This window comes from Danio rerio, chromosome 20 (genome assembly GCF_049306965.1).
Source record: "Danio rerio strain Tuebingen ecotype United States chromosome 20, GRCz12tu, whole genome shotgun sequence".
NCBI classification, from domain to species: Eukaryota; Metazoa; Chordata; class Actinopteri; order Cypriniformes; family Danionidae; genus Danio; species Danio rerio.
The window spans coordinates 11,784,937-11,801,166 of NC_133195.1; the positions used below are offsets into that span (position 1 = coordinate 11,784,937).

At 36.0% G+C, this 16,230-nt stretch overlaps 1 long non-coding RNA gene across 2 annotated transcripts; it reads right to left on the bottom strand.

The window, feature by feature from the left end:
* Positions 1-10,280: 10,280 nt before the first annotated feature.
* LOC137488619 (uncharacterized) lies at positions 10,281-12,960 on the bottom strand. 2 transcript variants are annotated; one of them, XR_011007722.2, is made up of 5 exons: positions 12,887-12,960; positions 11,183-11,315; positions 10,901-11,058; positions 10,692-10,787; positions 10,281-10,516 (listed from the first exon to the last, which is right to left on the bottom strand). It is a non-coding gene; the product is annotated as an uncharacterized lncRNA (long non-coding RNA). The 2 variants fall into 2 exon arrangements; XR_011007721.2 differs by lacking the exon at positions 12,887-12,960 and adding an exon at positions 12,273-12,392.
* Positions 12,961-16,230: the final 3,270 nt, after the last annotated feature.

Sequence of the window (16,230 nt, forward strand, 5' to 3'; positions counted from 1 at the left end):
CCCAGATTCCCGTAAGGCCCTGCAGAGGTTTCTGGGTTTTGCCAATTTCTACCGGCGTTTTATCCGCAATTTCAGCCAGCTCGCCACACCTCTGACTTCCTTGACCTCCTCCAAAACGCCGTTCAGGTGGTCCAGTGCAGCCGAGGCTGCCTTCTCCAAACTAAAAGGCTGTTTTGTTTCAGCCCCGATCCTCATTGCCCCTGACCCTTCCAGGCAGTTCGTTGTGGAGGTCGATGCGTCGGAGGTTGGGGTCGGAGCCATCCTGTCTCAGCGTTCCGCCTCGGATGGCAAGGTCCATCCTTGCGCGTATTTTTCTCATCGATTATCTCCTGCAGAAAGAAATTACGACATTGGTAATCGAGAGTTGTTGGCCGTCAAGCTTGCTTTGGAGGAGTGGCGTCACTGGTTAGAAGGCTCGGGGGTGCCTTTTATCGTCTGGACCGATCACAAAAATCTTGAATATATTAGATCCGCTAAAAGATTGAACTCCAGGCAGGCTCGGTGGGCATTATTTTTCGGACGGTTTAATTTTACCATCTCGTACAGACCAGGTTCCAAAAACATCAAACCTGATGCGTTATCACGTCTTTTCGATCCTTCAGATCGCAAGTCATCTTCTGATTCTGTACTTCCTCAGAACATCGTCGTAGCTAACATATCTTGGGAGATCGAGTCGAGGGTCCGTGCAGCCCTGGATGGGGTAACGCCCCCGATCGGATGTCCACCGAGTTGTTTGTTTGTGCCAGAGGGATTACGGTCCGACGTCGTCCGGTGGGGTCATTCCTCCAAGGTAGCTTGTCACCCAGGGGTGAGTCGCACATTATTTGTTATCAAACAACGATTTTGGTGGCCAGCTATGGCTCGCGATGTGCGTGATTTTGTTTTGGCTTGCTCTGTCTGTGCGGTTTCCAAGTCTTCCAATCGCCCACATGCTGGACTCCTCCAACCGCTGTCAGTGCCTTCGAGACCCTGGTCACACATTTCGCTAGATTTTGTTACGGGTCTTCCATCCTCTAACGGTAACACGGTAGTTTTGACCGTGGTGGACCGGTTCTCGAAGGCTGCTCATTTCATCTCTCTGCCCAAATTACCATCAGCCAGAGAGACAGCGGTTGCTGTCATTGATCATGTCTTTCGCATTCATGGCCTCCCGACGGATGTGGTCTCTGACAGGGGGCCTCAGTTTGTCTCTAAATTTTGGAGAGAATTCTGCCGTTTATTGGGGGCCACTGTTAGTCTTTCTTCTGGTTTTCATCCCCAGAGTAACGGCCAGACGGAGAGAGCCAATCAGGATCTTGAGCGCACATTGCGATGTTTGGTCTCGCAGAATCCATCCTCTTGGAGCCAACAACTTTCGTGGGTGGAGTACGCACATAATTCGTTACCAGTGTCTGCCACGGGCCTTTCTCCGTTTCAGTGTAGTCTAGGTTACCAGCCACCAGTTTTTCCTAGTCTGGAATCTGAAGTTGCGGTTCCCTCTGTTCACGCCTTTGTCCAGAGGTGCCGCCGCACTTGGAATAGGGCCAGACAGACCCTCCTCCAAGTGGGGAAGCGCACCAAGGCTAAAGCCGATCGCCACCGGTCTAAGCCTCCCGTTTACGTTGTCGGTCAAAAAGTGTGGCTTTCTACGAAAAACATTCCGCTCCGCACCGTCTGCAATAAGTTAGCCCCTAAATTTATTGGCCCTTTTATTGTCACTAAGATCATTAATCCTGTGGCAATCCGCCTCAAATTACCTCCAGCGTACAGGAGAATTCATCCCGTGTTCCATGTATCCAAAGTAAAGCCCGTTTTTCATACGGCAATTAATCCGCACACACCAGTTCCCCCCCGCCGCGTCTCGTAGATGGGGAGACTGCTTATTCGGTTAAGCGCATTCTGGACTCTAGACGGAGGGGACGAGGATTTCAGTACTTGGTGGACTGGGAAGGTTACGGTCCGGAGGAGAGAAGTTGGGTTCCGGCCGGGGACATATTGGACCACTCTCTTATCGATGATTACAATCGCCAGGTAGGCTCGTCTGGGGACGCCAGGAGGCGTCCGTAGGGGAGAGGGTAATGTCACGGTTGTGGATCTATCTGCTCTTCATTTGAAGTGTCTGCGTTGTGTGACAGTTCATTATTTATGGTATGTGTTTCTAAGTGTGTGTGCTTCTCTCTCTGTGCTTGTGTGGGACTCGCGTGCCTGTCAGTGGGTGTTTGTTTTCGTGGCATCAGCTGAGCGGTCACATGATCCTTGTTACCGGAACTATTGCGTGTCACTGCTCGGCTGTTAATCAGCGCGCTACAGGTGTAGCGCATTTTTGTGCCTATAAATGTTCAGCGTTCCTGTCTCACTTTGTCAGTTCGTTGTATGCTCACGGTGTTTTGTCTTTTGTCAGGATCCTCTCGCTGATTCTCGCTGGTGGTGAGTGGCTCGGTTGCTTCCTCGTTTCACTTTCGGATGCTTCCGGTTCCTTTGATGATGACTGTTTGATTCACTCTGTTGACGAGTGTCATGAACTTTCTATCGGCGCTGCCGACCAAGATCGCTACTGTTATTCCTGCTAAAAGACTGTGTACTTCCAGCCACTCACCATTTTCTCTGTCTTTTTTTTCTGTGATCTTCATTAAATAACTTTTACTTGCAATTGGGTTCCACGTCCTGATTATTGAGCGTCACAGAAACCTGACTGTAAAGGTTCAAGTTTATGGGACTATTTTAAAAAAGGCTGTAGCTGTGATAAGACAGCTCTTTCTAGAACTTTTGACATAAATTGAACTTTAGAGATAGGATGAAAGCTATTTAAGCAATTTATATCGGCATTGGGTTTTCTATTTTAGTTTCTTAAAATAGCAATGTGCCAGCAGTGCACCTCAGAACGCCTTCCTTTTTAAACCAGATTGCCTATGGGCACACATATGAGCGCAAATGCATTTGCTATTTAAACAACGTGGTGCAAAACAGCAAAACGACACTTGCGTCAAGCTGAAAGTAGCAAATAACATTTGCGCCGCATTGAGCGGGTGTATGATAGGGCCCTGAGAGTGTTTCAACAAGAGAGAATAGTGTGAAAATGTTAATGCCTATCTAAGAAAAGTGTATAAAGTGTATGGTAAGTGGTTTAACAGCCTTAAAACTGTAAAATAAATTGTAAAAAATTAAGCTGACTACTTTGCGGATTTCGTCTGTTGCAGGTTAGTTTTAGAACATAACTCCCGCAAATAACGAGGGATCACCATACACCGAGGATGGCATGAGAGTGGAAAATTATGAGATAATTTAAATTGTTATATGAACTATTCTTTTAAATATTGTTTCTTACCCATTTTAATAAACAGCTTAAACTTCAGCAGATCTTCTTGACAGCATCTACCAACCTAAATTAATTCCTTAACTACCATAGTTGGTTGAGCAAGTAAGACTTGAGTTAGCAGGTCTACCTAATAAAGCAACCAATGGGTGTAGATAGACAATTACAGTATGATAATTCCCCCTATATTTGCCAGCATGGTGCATCAAAGCCATCATCATTAAACCCCCTTCAACTAGCAGTGTTAAATTCGATTGCGCTCAGTGAAATCAATGGCTGTACGTCATGAATAAAACATGCAAGCGCTATGGCATCCTCGAGAAGCTGATCTGCATAGGGCATGGTGGGAAGGTTACAGCACATGTCATATTTATGGGCTCTGGTTAATGGAGGGGAATAGAAAGCAGTTAAAATATCTGCGTGTAGTAGCACAGTATCGCATCTGAACATCTGAACTCGAGAGCGATCATGAGGGAGAAATCCATTCCTGTGGTTGGTGATCTGTGTTAAATACCAAAAAGAACGGGAGGCGAACATCTTTATTTCCCTGAACACATACTGAGCAATTGTCTTTAACACTGAAATGGAGCTATAATATGATCCCAAAACACATAACAGGCCACAATTCTGCCTGTACAAGACTTACATGTCAGCAGAGTGTAAAATCAAAGGTATTTTCCGTCGACTACATGCGGATATCGTGTATTACTTCCTGAGTTCTGCTGCATGGTGTGAAGTATACCAGCAGGATCTTGGGAAATCAGCATGTTTTCTTTTCAGCTCGCAAGGTTGTGCTTATACCCCCTCTAGAGCCGTCTGCTGTTCATTTGGGCTCTTTGATTGTGCTGCGAAGAAGTGTTGCTTTGGAGAGGGAATCTTCAACAAGGCTGCCAGTCTTTCCGCTCTTTGCTTTGTCAGTCTTAAGAGTTAATTTTCAATCTGCAAAACAGAAAATGTTGGTGATAATGGGTGTTGCGGTTTTGTGATAATATTCTTTGTTTGTTTGGGCTTGTGTTTGTCTGTAAAGAAATTATGTTATGTAGCTTTTTTGTTGGATTTTAAGCGAAATAACCAGGAAATAGTGCTAAAGAGCATGTTCTGTTTTCTTAGGAAAAACAAAAATGACTGGGACAACATCCAAATATGTGTTACTGCCATTGAAAATGGCCCAACGTATTGGAAAATGTGGTTAAAAAAAATTATAATATTTAGAAGATAATTACAGGGTTCATACACTTTTTAATTGACTACTTCCATGACTTTTCCATGTTTTTTCCAAGACTGTTAAGTAAATACCACGACCTAAGTATAATGCAATGTCTACATATTTGTAGAAAAAAAAAAAACCTTGCATGTTCAAATTTATTACAGCATCTAGTAAAACACGCAGCAATTGATTTAGTTTCAATTTATATTTATCTACGTAAAATTGATTTAGATTATGTTTAAACCGCACTAATAATGTAAGAGTATGTGATTGGCCAAGGGGGAAAAAAAGAAGTAAATAACCTATATTCAAGTATACGGATATCTGTTTTCCATTACTTTTTAAAAAAAAAATTGTGAGTTTTTTTGTTTTTCTAAAACTTTTCAAGGCCTGGAAAATGCCATGTCAATTTCATGGCTTTTCCAGGTTTTCCATGACCGTATAAAACTCTGTAATTAAAAATAAACCAATTATGGTTTGAGATATTTCATGAAAAATTTAATGAATTATTAGTGGTATTATTATTGTTGTTCTGTAGACAATTGAAAAAAAAAAATGCTTAAGGGGGCTAATAATTGACCTTAATGTTTTTCTCTTTTTTTTATTAAAAACAGCTTTTATTTTGGTAAAATTAAACAAATAAGCCTTTCTTTACAGTCTTTACAATTCTTTACAATTATAGTCTTTGGACTGTGGGGAAAACTGAAGGAAACCCAAGCGAACTAGGGCAGAACATCACACAGAAATGTCAAATGGCAAAGCCAGAAATCGAACCAGTGACCTTTTCACTGTGTCAACAATGCTAACCATTGAGCCACTATGCCGCTCTGATTTCTGAAGCAAAAACTGTGAAAATAAAGTACCAGCAGCCCAGTAATGCGTACTAATCTGACTGCATATACACACATGCATCAAGCACTAGAAAATAGCATTTGGTCAGCGGAATAATGGATTAATGGCTAAATCATAATTTGCCCTGTGAGCAAAACTGAAGATTATAGGATCTATTCTGCTAATTTGAATATTGAATTTGAGCTGTTTTAAGGTTCATATCTGGGTTAGGGACTAAAGGAGCAGAATATATCCCACTTAAACATAAATCAAGTTAATTTCCTTTGATTTTCTCGCTGCGAACATTTTCTTATTACAGACACACTGCCGTTTTCAGTACTCTTGGGCCTCTAAGCATGTAATTACTCCAAGCTTAGTCTTCATAATACCTAATAGACTTGTGACCTTAACTCGCTTTGGCTGAAATATGAACTTGAAATCCATCTTAAAACATTGGAAAGGATGTCATGTGTAGCTGTGCCCATCAAAAAATAAATAAATAAATAAATAATAATAATACTATAACATTACATTTTAAATAAGTAAAGTAATTAAAGTATGTTTGGTATATGATGGGATTATCATAATCTATATGACACAATATATATAGTCAAACAATATTTTAGAGGGTATTGTGAGATACTTTATAAAGTATAGAAAAATTTAGATTCAATGAACAACTTACGTGTATGCTCAAAGAGAGAGGAAGCAACAGTGTATTAACCCAACTTTGATATAAGTATGAACAATTACACATGTACAATTTCATTATTATTATTATTATTATTATTATTATTATTATTAATAATAATAATTCATTTAATCCAGGGTCACCACAGCGGAATAAAACGGCAACTTATCCAGCACGTTTTTACACAGCGAATGCCCTTCCAGCCACAACCCATCTCTGGGAATTATTATTATTATTATTATTTTATATTATTATTATATTTCAGTGATTTTTTTTCTTTTCATATTAAAGCTTAATACAGTCAGACTTAAATATTGAACATTGTCAAAATAATCATATGGTGGATATACTGTGTATAGTTGTAGTGATGTATGTGTTTATGGACAGCTTTTACAAGTCAGGCCAGGGAAGTAGGGGTGCGTCACGGATAAGTCTTAGGCCGTTTGTTGTTTATAATATGCATGCAGATGATAACTATATTTCAACAAAACCTGATGACACATCTGAACTGTCTACGCTAACTGAGTGTATTGAATATGTTAAAGACTGGATGACCAACAACTTATTTCTCCTAAATTCAAGTAAAACAGAATTATTACTTATTGGGCCAAAATCTTGCACACAGCAGATCTCACAACTCGACCTGCAATTAGAGAAATACAAAGTTAGTATTATCACTACGGCTGTCTTAGTGTTATTTGAGAACACAACTTTTATTTATTTACTTACATTTTATTATCATTATTATAATTATAATTATTATTATTATTATTATATTTTTACAGTGACTTAAACCATCTTCAAAATATTTAAATGCAGTATGCAACATGGTAAATAAATGATGTACTGAAAGTTATAATCATTCTATGTTATGTATATTCTACTTTTTTTTGCCCTGAATGAATGAACAAACAAATAAATAAATAAATAAATAAATAAATAAATAAATAAATAAAGCTAATTCTGGGGATATAGATGGAACAAAAACAATGTGAGACGTGCATGTTGTACAATGAAAGCTACTCATAGATGTATTGGTTCAACGATTCACAGCATTGTAAAGGGATGCCTGTATCTGTGATGGATGTTTTCTCTGCAACATTCTGAACTAAAGCATTACAGGATCCCCACTGCAGCTGGTGGTTACTGTAAGACCGTGACAGTGATGTAGAGGATGGTTCTTTGTAATAATGTGAAACAGAAACATCTTCATGAGTTCTAAGCTGATGGGCTTTTGTCAGAAGTTTTCTTGGACACTGGAGCTTCTGCCTCTTGAAGCTAACCAAAGATCATTCCACACATCATCAAGAATCTTTCATCTTGTAAAAGAGGTTTAAAACTGATTTTAAAATGATTAAAACTGTGGGTAACACTTTATTCTGATGGTCCATTTAAGTATTATTAAACTGTCTGCTTAATATCTGTTAATACTGCTCCTTCAACAGACATTTAACTGACTATAAGAAACTTTTTAAGTACATGTCAACTTACACTAACCCTAACCCCAGCCTAGCAATCTACTTTTAAACTAATGAGAATTAGTTGGCATTAGATGCAATGTAACTTAGGCCCAATTCCAATTCTATTTTTGACAACTAAGGGTTAAGGGGAAGGGTTTCAAAATTTACCCCGAAGAATTAGAACAGCACTACAGCACCTGCACACGTCGTTATATGTCATTGCATATCATTGCTTCATATGAGAACAGACGATTGCAACTGCTGTAGTTATTCCAACTTTGGTATTTTTTGGTGTTTATCTTTAGGAAACCCCTAAAGGCATATATTTTGTTATCATACTGATCTAATGTGGCAATAAGATCCTAATACTGTGCATTTAACACAGTGGCCATATTTATAAATTTAAACACACCAAAAACAACATAAACATCATAGCAGACACTGTAAAAAGCCCATTGACAGCCACTAGACTTTTCTGACAGGGTATTCCAGTATCAGAATGTTATGGGACTGCTGTACAGAAGTTATTATTAGAGATTATAAATCGAGAATACATCGAGAAATTTTGCGGTTTTTATTTTAGCGATATTTTTTTTTTTTTTTTAAAGCATGACGGTAAAACATGAACACAGTTATGAATATATTAAAACGTGTTTGTTTGTTTGTTGTAAAAACTCATAATAATGAAAAATAAATAAATAAATAAATAATTTGTGGCTATTCTTAATTCCAGGTGCAGCGATCCTGCCGTTGTAGTTGCTGTATTCTGGGAAACTTTTCTTACCCCTTGGTTTCGAGTCTGGTCCTGAAAAATCTTCCTTTGAAGGGGTGCATACCCCTTGCCCTTAGCCCTATGCCTACAACCAAAAGATAATTGGGACACCACTGCCCCTTCACAGGCAGGGTTAAGGGGAAGGGCTAAGGCAGTGGTCATCAAACTTGTTCCTGCAGAGCCGGTGTCCTGCAGATTTTACCTCCAACCCTAATTAAACACACCTGAACTAGCTAATCAAGGTTTTACTAGGTATACTTAAAACATCCAGGCAGGTGTGTTGAGGCAAGTTGGTGCTAAGCCCTGCAGGGACACCGGCCCTTAAGAACCAAGATTGTTGACCCCTTGGTGTCTATACTTACGCTACATTAAAGAAAGTTTCTGTAGACGAATCCGTTAACACTAACGTGGCAAAACATTTTTTTTAACATTATAAAGTACCACGGGTGTTGAAAACTAATCATTTTAGAGGCGTATACTAATGATTGGTGAAATCATTGGTGTTTTCCACTAAGCAGTTTGGCGTATCCCGGGAAAGCTTTTGGCTAACTCCTTGGCTACACTGTAATCCCGAATAAGTTGACAAAACTCAAAAAATTTGAGGTAATCAGTTACGTCAAATTTTTTAAGTTATGAAATTATCTATTTTAAGTAAACAGAAACATTAAGTTTTGAGTTTGTTGTACTCATGCAAGACACTTCACCTAACTTAAAATACCCAAGTTACTCAGCTTATATGTTTTAATTGCAATTAACTTAATTGTTTTAATTTTTCCAAACTTTAAATACTTAGTCACCCAGCTCATACATTTTAATACCAATTAACTTAATTGCTTTAATTTCTTTCAACTTTAAATACTTAAATCACCCAGCTCATACATTTTAATAGCAATTAACTTAATTGCTTTAATTTCTTTTAACTTTAAATACTTAAATCACCCAGCTCATACATTTTAATAGCAACTAACTTATTTTTAATTATTTATCTCACCTTTACATACTTAGTCACCCAGCTCATACATTTTGATAGCATTTTTTAAAATTAACTTCTCCATCGTCAGTTTCACAAATAAAATTAGCCATTATTTTAATCTTTAAACCCCATAAATCTGTCAAAATAAATCTGTAATTTAAAACACACAGACAATACCATTTTAGACATTTATTTTTAAAGAAAAAATGTCCAACAGTACTTTCAAATTTGTCTCCTATGCAATTACAAATGTCTTAAAACGATAAAAACTATTAGACATAAAGAGATTGAAAATGAACACTATTCTGAAATTAATAAAAATTACCCACAATGTAAATATGATATCAGACATAAGAGCCTCAAGAAAAAACAACTATAAGTTTGATAAAATTTAATAATACATTAATAAGTGTAAAACTTAGTCTTAAGGCATTCGTTAAAAAAATAATAAGTGCACATTCTGTGAAGTGACTCGTTTAGTGTAAACTACACAGAAACTGTATATATATATATCGCTGAAGTCAGAATTATTCGCCCCCATTTATTTTTTCCCCCAATTTCTGTTTAACGGAGAGCAGATATATATATATATATATATATATATATATATATATATATATATATATATATATATATATATATATATATATATATTCAGTCTTGGTTGAACTATGATTCTGTCATTTACTTATTCCAAACCTGTTTGAGTTTCTTTCTTCTGTTGAACACTTAAAAGGTTATTTTTGACCAAAAAAAAAAAAAAAAGCTGAGACCTGTAACCACCGATTTCCACAGTATTTGTTTTCCTGTTAGAAAGTCAATGGTTACAGGTTGTCAGCTTTACTTAACTTTTGTGTTCAACAGAAGCAAGAAATTCAAGCAGGTTTGGGACAAGTGAAGAGTTAGTAAATGACAGAATTTTACATTTGGACAAACTATCCCTATATATAATAAAATGCATACTTACCAATTAAAGGTAAATAAATGTTTTGAAGTTACTACCCCAGAGACAGTCTTTATTAAGTAAAAAAAAAAAAAACAATCAACTCATTCTTTAAGGTTTCCATGCTACGAGACTTTTTATTTTCCATCATCCATGCCAAGCAAAACTTTTTGCACAAGTTCAAAGTCCTTTACTATATATTATGTGAAGAGCATACATTAATCCATACAAGACAAGAAAGGTCTGGAAGTGTGCTGTGGGTGGTGTCCAATTTATTCTTCAGGACAACAGAGACCCTCAGTGAATGCAGGGCCAATAAAGCATCTTCAGTCAGCAGGATTATCAATCTAAAAATATAATTCAAGGATATTAATGTAAGGACAGTATCAAAATGACTGAGCCAATATTATATGATTCATCAACTATTCGTGATTACAAATATGTTAAATAAAAGTTTTCAAAACTTCTTCTCATCTTTTCATTAAACATGCCTAATTGTGAAAAGAATGAATGAAGTCTTACCAGGGTGTTCCTAAAGAATCTTAAGTCACGCTCACGCAACAAGACCAAAAGACCTCTGATAAGAGTAGTCCGTCATGAACTGACATCATGCAGTTCCTGGAAATCAAGTATAATAAATGATGAATAAATGATTTTAAATCAATTTAAAAAATAAAAAAAAATTCAAATTATATTTTAATGTATACTTTAACACGTGACCCCAAACATACCTGCTCATCATAAACCTTTAAAAGATTAGCCAGGGTATCTGCTGTCTTGCCAGTTTTGGATGCTGTTTGCCTTGAAATTGTCATCAAATTAAATAGGTGGTGGTCCAGTTGTGCAAAGAATTTGTGGGGAAAATTCTCATTTGTAACATGTTGGTACTCTGCAAACAGCAAAAAGAAACAAGAGAGAATTTCATAAAACAAACCCACACCACAAAATATACAATTCTAGAAAAAAATTAATTAATATTATTATTATGTTTCATTTACTTATCTATTTTTTACCTCAGATGAAAATCAGGTGTTGATCAGATGTTGAAAGCAGGATCTTCATGTTGTAAACTGAACTCAAGGTCTAGCTGAAGTTTCACTTTCCTTGTAGTTCCTATCTGTAGTCAGCAACACCCGACCTTCAATTCTGTATGTACACAAAGTCACAGTGTCATTTAGCTGAGAGTGGAAGTAGTACAATTGCATGATGTCTAACGTTAACCTCCAAAACGGTTAGCAATAGAGCTGATTATCATGTTAGTTGCTTTGATTTGATGAACACAGATTTAATTTAAACAGTATTGAAATTTCTAAAACTGAATAGGACGACAAAGAAATTTAAGGCCTGATTTTAAAAGCTAGAAATAACAAAACTTACCTTATTGTCTAATGATGTAAAAATATATAGACTAAAATATTTATATTTTTAAGATATAAATATATTTTAAGCTACAAAATTTGCACATCAGAAAACTATGTCTTGTTTACCACGTCTTGAATATTTTGTTTTGTTATTATTTTATTTAATAACATAATTTTGTATTAATGTGTTATAGATATGCATACTTTGTTTTTTAGGCTGTTTATATTCTCTCCAGAGTAAACATTTTAAAAAATAGATTGAAAAAAAAAAACTTTTATCATACCTTTAAAATACATTTGACCTAAATGACATTTAAACTCATTTAACTGATCGCATTAATCAGGTAATCATTGATATGCAGAGATGTCGTCTTAAGCGCTAGGAAATATTAAGTGTTGATCAGTGCTGGTGATTGAGGTAAAGTTAGTTTTATATTTACACATTCAGACTTTCTCCATAATAATATAATTTCAGAAAGGTAATTTTTGCATATTCTTAATGGTGAAATCATATTAGCAGCCAATGACTTTCAAAGTACAACATTGTTCAGTCAAAAAAAAATAGTGCATTTAGTGTAATGTTGTTTTCATGTCATACTTGCATGTGATTTCAGAACGAATAGACAAAGTACCATGGTAAATAATTTATGGAGCGAGTCACAAGTTGTTACTAAATGAATGTATGAATATAAAACCAACTTTACCTCAATGTGGTAGTGTAAAATGAAGCTCTGTTCTGTACCTGCTCAGGTGAGGAGCGCAGCTTAAATGTTCTCCGTCAGGCTATCCTCATACATGGATCAGCAAGCAACAAGCTGCGTGTGACAGAGTTAAGTTTTGAGACTACGTTTTTGCGCGTCATCAGAAAATACCGTTAAGTGTTTAGGCGGAGATCATTTGAGTTATGATTAACGTTATGTTTCTTGCGCCTTTCGTTTCCGAAGTGCCTACAGATTGCAAAGATAATACCACATTCACACACTGGATGGAGTTCAGCGCAGCGCCATGAGAGCGCGCGTCTCCATGACAACTTCAGCACAGGCTGAGAAAAGGCATACTCGCGCCAAGATTTAAATTTTTTTGAAAAATGTAATCTGCCGATTTTAAATATTTTTGTCCTAATCACACACTGTTAAAATTCAGAGTTAACACGTTACAACTAACGCTAACTGATTCTAACTTTTTAAACAGCAATGTTAACGTTAGTTAGCAACAAGTGAGGCTAAACATGTTTTCTGTAATGTACGACATGTAAACACACCGTGATTAACTCTACATTACATTGAACTGTTACTGTGATTATATTAATTAAAACATACATTTAATATTTCTTGGATTTGTAAATATTTTACTTACTGTAGTGTGAAGTGAGGCCGATCCGCCATCTTAGAAAAAACGAATGAAGCATGAGCACGTACGTGAACCTGGATGACGTCAGATGCAAAATCACTGGGCTGACAGATTTTGAGTTAATGAAACTTTAAAGAGACATTTTGTATAAATTAAACCCAGCAGAATTGTTCACCTTACTTGAAAGATTAAATTTTTTCAAACTCAAAAATAAGAAAAAGTTCTAAATACTCATCAAGGTTAATTAAGATAAACAAATTTTAATGATTTAAGTTAATAGAACTCAATTCAATTAATTAGTTACAGCATTAGGGTTTACAGTGTATACAAATTAACTGGAGCGGGACAAACCAAAAAGTGGCCTTTCGTGCACTCCCTCTTAGGACTGCCGTAGTCAGTAAGTTGGTTTTAAATATACATTTCAATACAATTAGGGCTGTTCCATCTGTGGGGAACAAAAAAAAATCTATATAGTCCCATTTGGGTTGTTCTTATGTGAGAGCAAGCATCTTTCTTTTTTTAACATTTGTACTTGTTCACTACCAATTATCTGTTTATCTTTTAATCACAAATGCAGTGAGGACAAATGTCCATACCACGTCAGTGATAAAGAAGTGAAAAAAAATGCATTACAAGGTGGATACAACTTGCTGCTGACAGTGATGGAAGAAGAAAGGAAGATGGAAGGTGGTTCATATATATATATATATATATATATATATATATATATATATATATATATATATATGCCAAATTCTGAAGAAGCATCTTAATACATTTTAATAAACATAACATGATAAAAATTATAATTATAAAATTGCACAAGATATATATATATATATATATATATATATATATATATATATATATATATATATATATATATATATATATATATATATATATATATTATATCACTCATGATTTTTACATTTATATATATTTTGTTTATTTTTTTATGTTTTATTAAAACAATTTCAATTAGTTTTTTTCAGAATTCAGCAGTTCTTTTTACAATTTTGATTTGTATATTTTACGTATTGTCAGGTTTTTGTAAAATGGTTCTTGCTATACTGTATCTTAAATTTATTTCTATATTCATGTTTATATAAAATTTAGCTGTTTTGAGATGTGTCTTGTACAATTTTTTTTCAACTCTATTGGGAAAACAGGGTTGTTTTAAAACATTTTTTTGTATGTTTGCAATTTCAATTTTTTTTATCATTATCTTCCTCTGTATTAATTGTGCAGTTTTATTGTTATTTTTAAATTTACATTCTTGTGCACTGCAAAATTATTTATTTACTTTTAGTATAACTTGTTTCTTGCAATCAATAAACGTTTATCATTTATTTATTTTTTCCTTGGATTATTGTCGTTATAGAATATGTATGCTGGTTGCATTTTATTCAAAGGTTAAATGCAGTGCCTACACTTAGGTATTATATTTTAGCCTGCATTTGCTGTTATATCAACTCAAATGGTTGTAATGCCATGTATCAAGTACCAATGTAATACCAAAATGTTTTATATCAAGGTAAATGAAAACTTAGTCGTACCAGCTCTGGGCTGCAGCGCACATTACTTGCGGGCAAATTCTGGCTCGGATGCAGCAGCGTCGGCTCGCTTATGTTCGCCTCATCTGGCCTGATTGATTCGGGGCCGGAATCGGGCAGTGAGTGCACAGGCATCCGGCCTGAGTACAGCAGCCGGAGTTGGGCCAAGGGGTAAGTCTCTGGCAGGCGATAATTTAGCCGGAACTGCCCCGAGTGTATTTTGCTATGTGGGAAACAGGTAATGAATTTGTGGAAAGCAACGTAACCAGGCACTTGATTGAAAATTCAGATGACACACCTTTTATCAAAGTGATTACCTTATTGAATGAATCATATACCTTTAGCTTTTAAAGAACAGTTTATGATTTCTGTTGAAATCCTGTTAGCATATATGCTAGTTGCTTGTTCACTGTGGTCTCTTTAGATCTATCCAGCTTTAAAATCTTAGCTGGACTATTTGCAGATGAGCAATTAGGCATGTAACCAGACTGAAAGAAATATAGACTAGAGATGACGGACATCATACGCATGCCAGTAATGATTCTAACATTAGTATGTAGGTGTGAAAAAAGACTGTGGAATGAAAACATTTATCAGAGGACCACCAGAGATAATATTTTCAATAGACATTTGCTGCAAATCTCATCAAGGTCTTGCTTTTACTCACTGCTTGCTAAAAGAAAACCTGTGGAAACCTGTATTTTTTTTTTTTACAATGCCAAATATCTATCTATCTATCTATCTATCTATCTATCTATCTATCTATCTATCTATCTATCTATCTATCTATCTGTCTGTCTGTCTGTCTGTCTGTCTGTCTGTCTGTCTGTCTGTCTGTCTGTCTGCCTGCCTGCCTGCCTGAATGCCTGCCTGCCTGCCTGCCTGTCTGTCTAAGCTCTTATTTTACCCCTTTTTTCAAGATTTAAGATAATACTTTTTTTGTCTTTAGGCTGTGTGTAAAGTTTCAGCTCAAAACACCTATCAGATTATTTATTGTACCTTTAAGAATAATGAAATGTTTTGCTTTGAACAGAATTTAGCTGTTTTGTTGCCTGTGCCTTAAATGCTGGTTTCTCCCGCCCACCGTTCCCACGTACCTGTCAGAGTGTGGCTTAATCCCCACCTCAGCTGTGTCATATAAACAGCGCAGTGACATGCATGAAGGAAACAGTTCTTACATAACGTTTGTGAGAAATACTTCTATAGTAACTTTACTAATGATTATTTGATGTATTTGTTGTAGAGTTAATTCAAGTCGATCTGCAACGATGAGTCACACAATGTGACATGATACACATTATTATCCACGGCTGTATGGATATCAGTTATGTAAATGTACAAAATAAACCTGATTTAAGTCCACATACTTGGATTTAAGTGTCTTCTTTTATAATTGTACTGACATGGTGCTGTGGTGATGAATTACAGTGATTTTACAATCTTCAACTTACTTCATTACAAATATGCCTTGCTTGTAAAACTTGTTTTTGATTACAGTTGACGATGATTGTTCATCACAGAGCGCTGAACAGAACTTTTTATTCCAGTTGCTTTGTGCACATCCCGTCTTGTTGATATGACTATTTCTACAGAGACATGTTAAGACATGGCTGTCAACCCATCCGATGTCTGGGAAACCACATTCCTTCATCATGTTGTGGTGGGCCTTAAAACGGGTGGTTTAATGCTATTTTAAGGTCAGGAAATTTAAAAAAAAGGAGACTTATTGGGTTTATGTCACCCCAATATTACTGTGGACACACTATACTTACACACAGTTCTGTCTAAACAGCT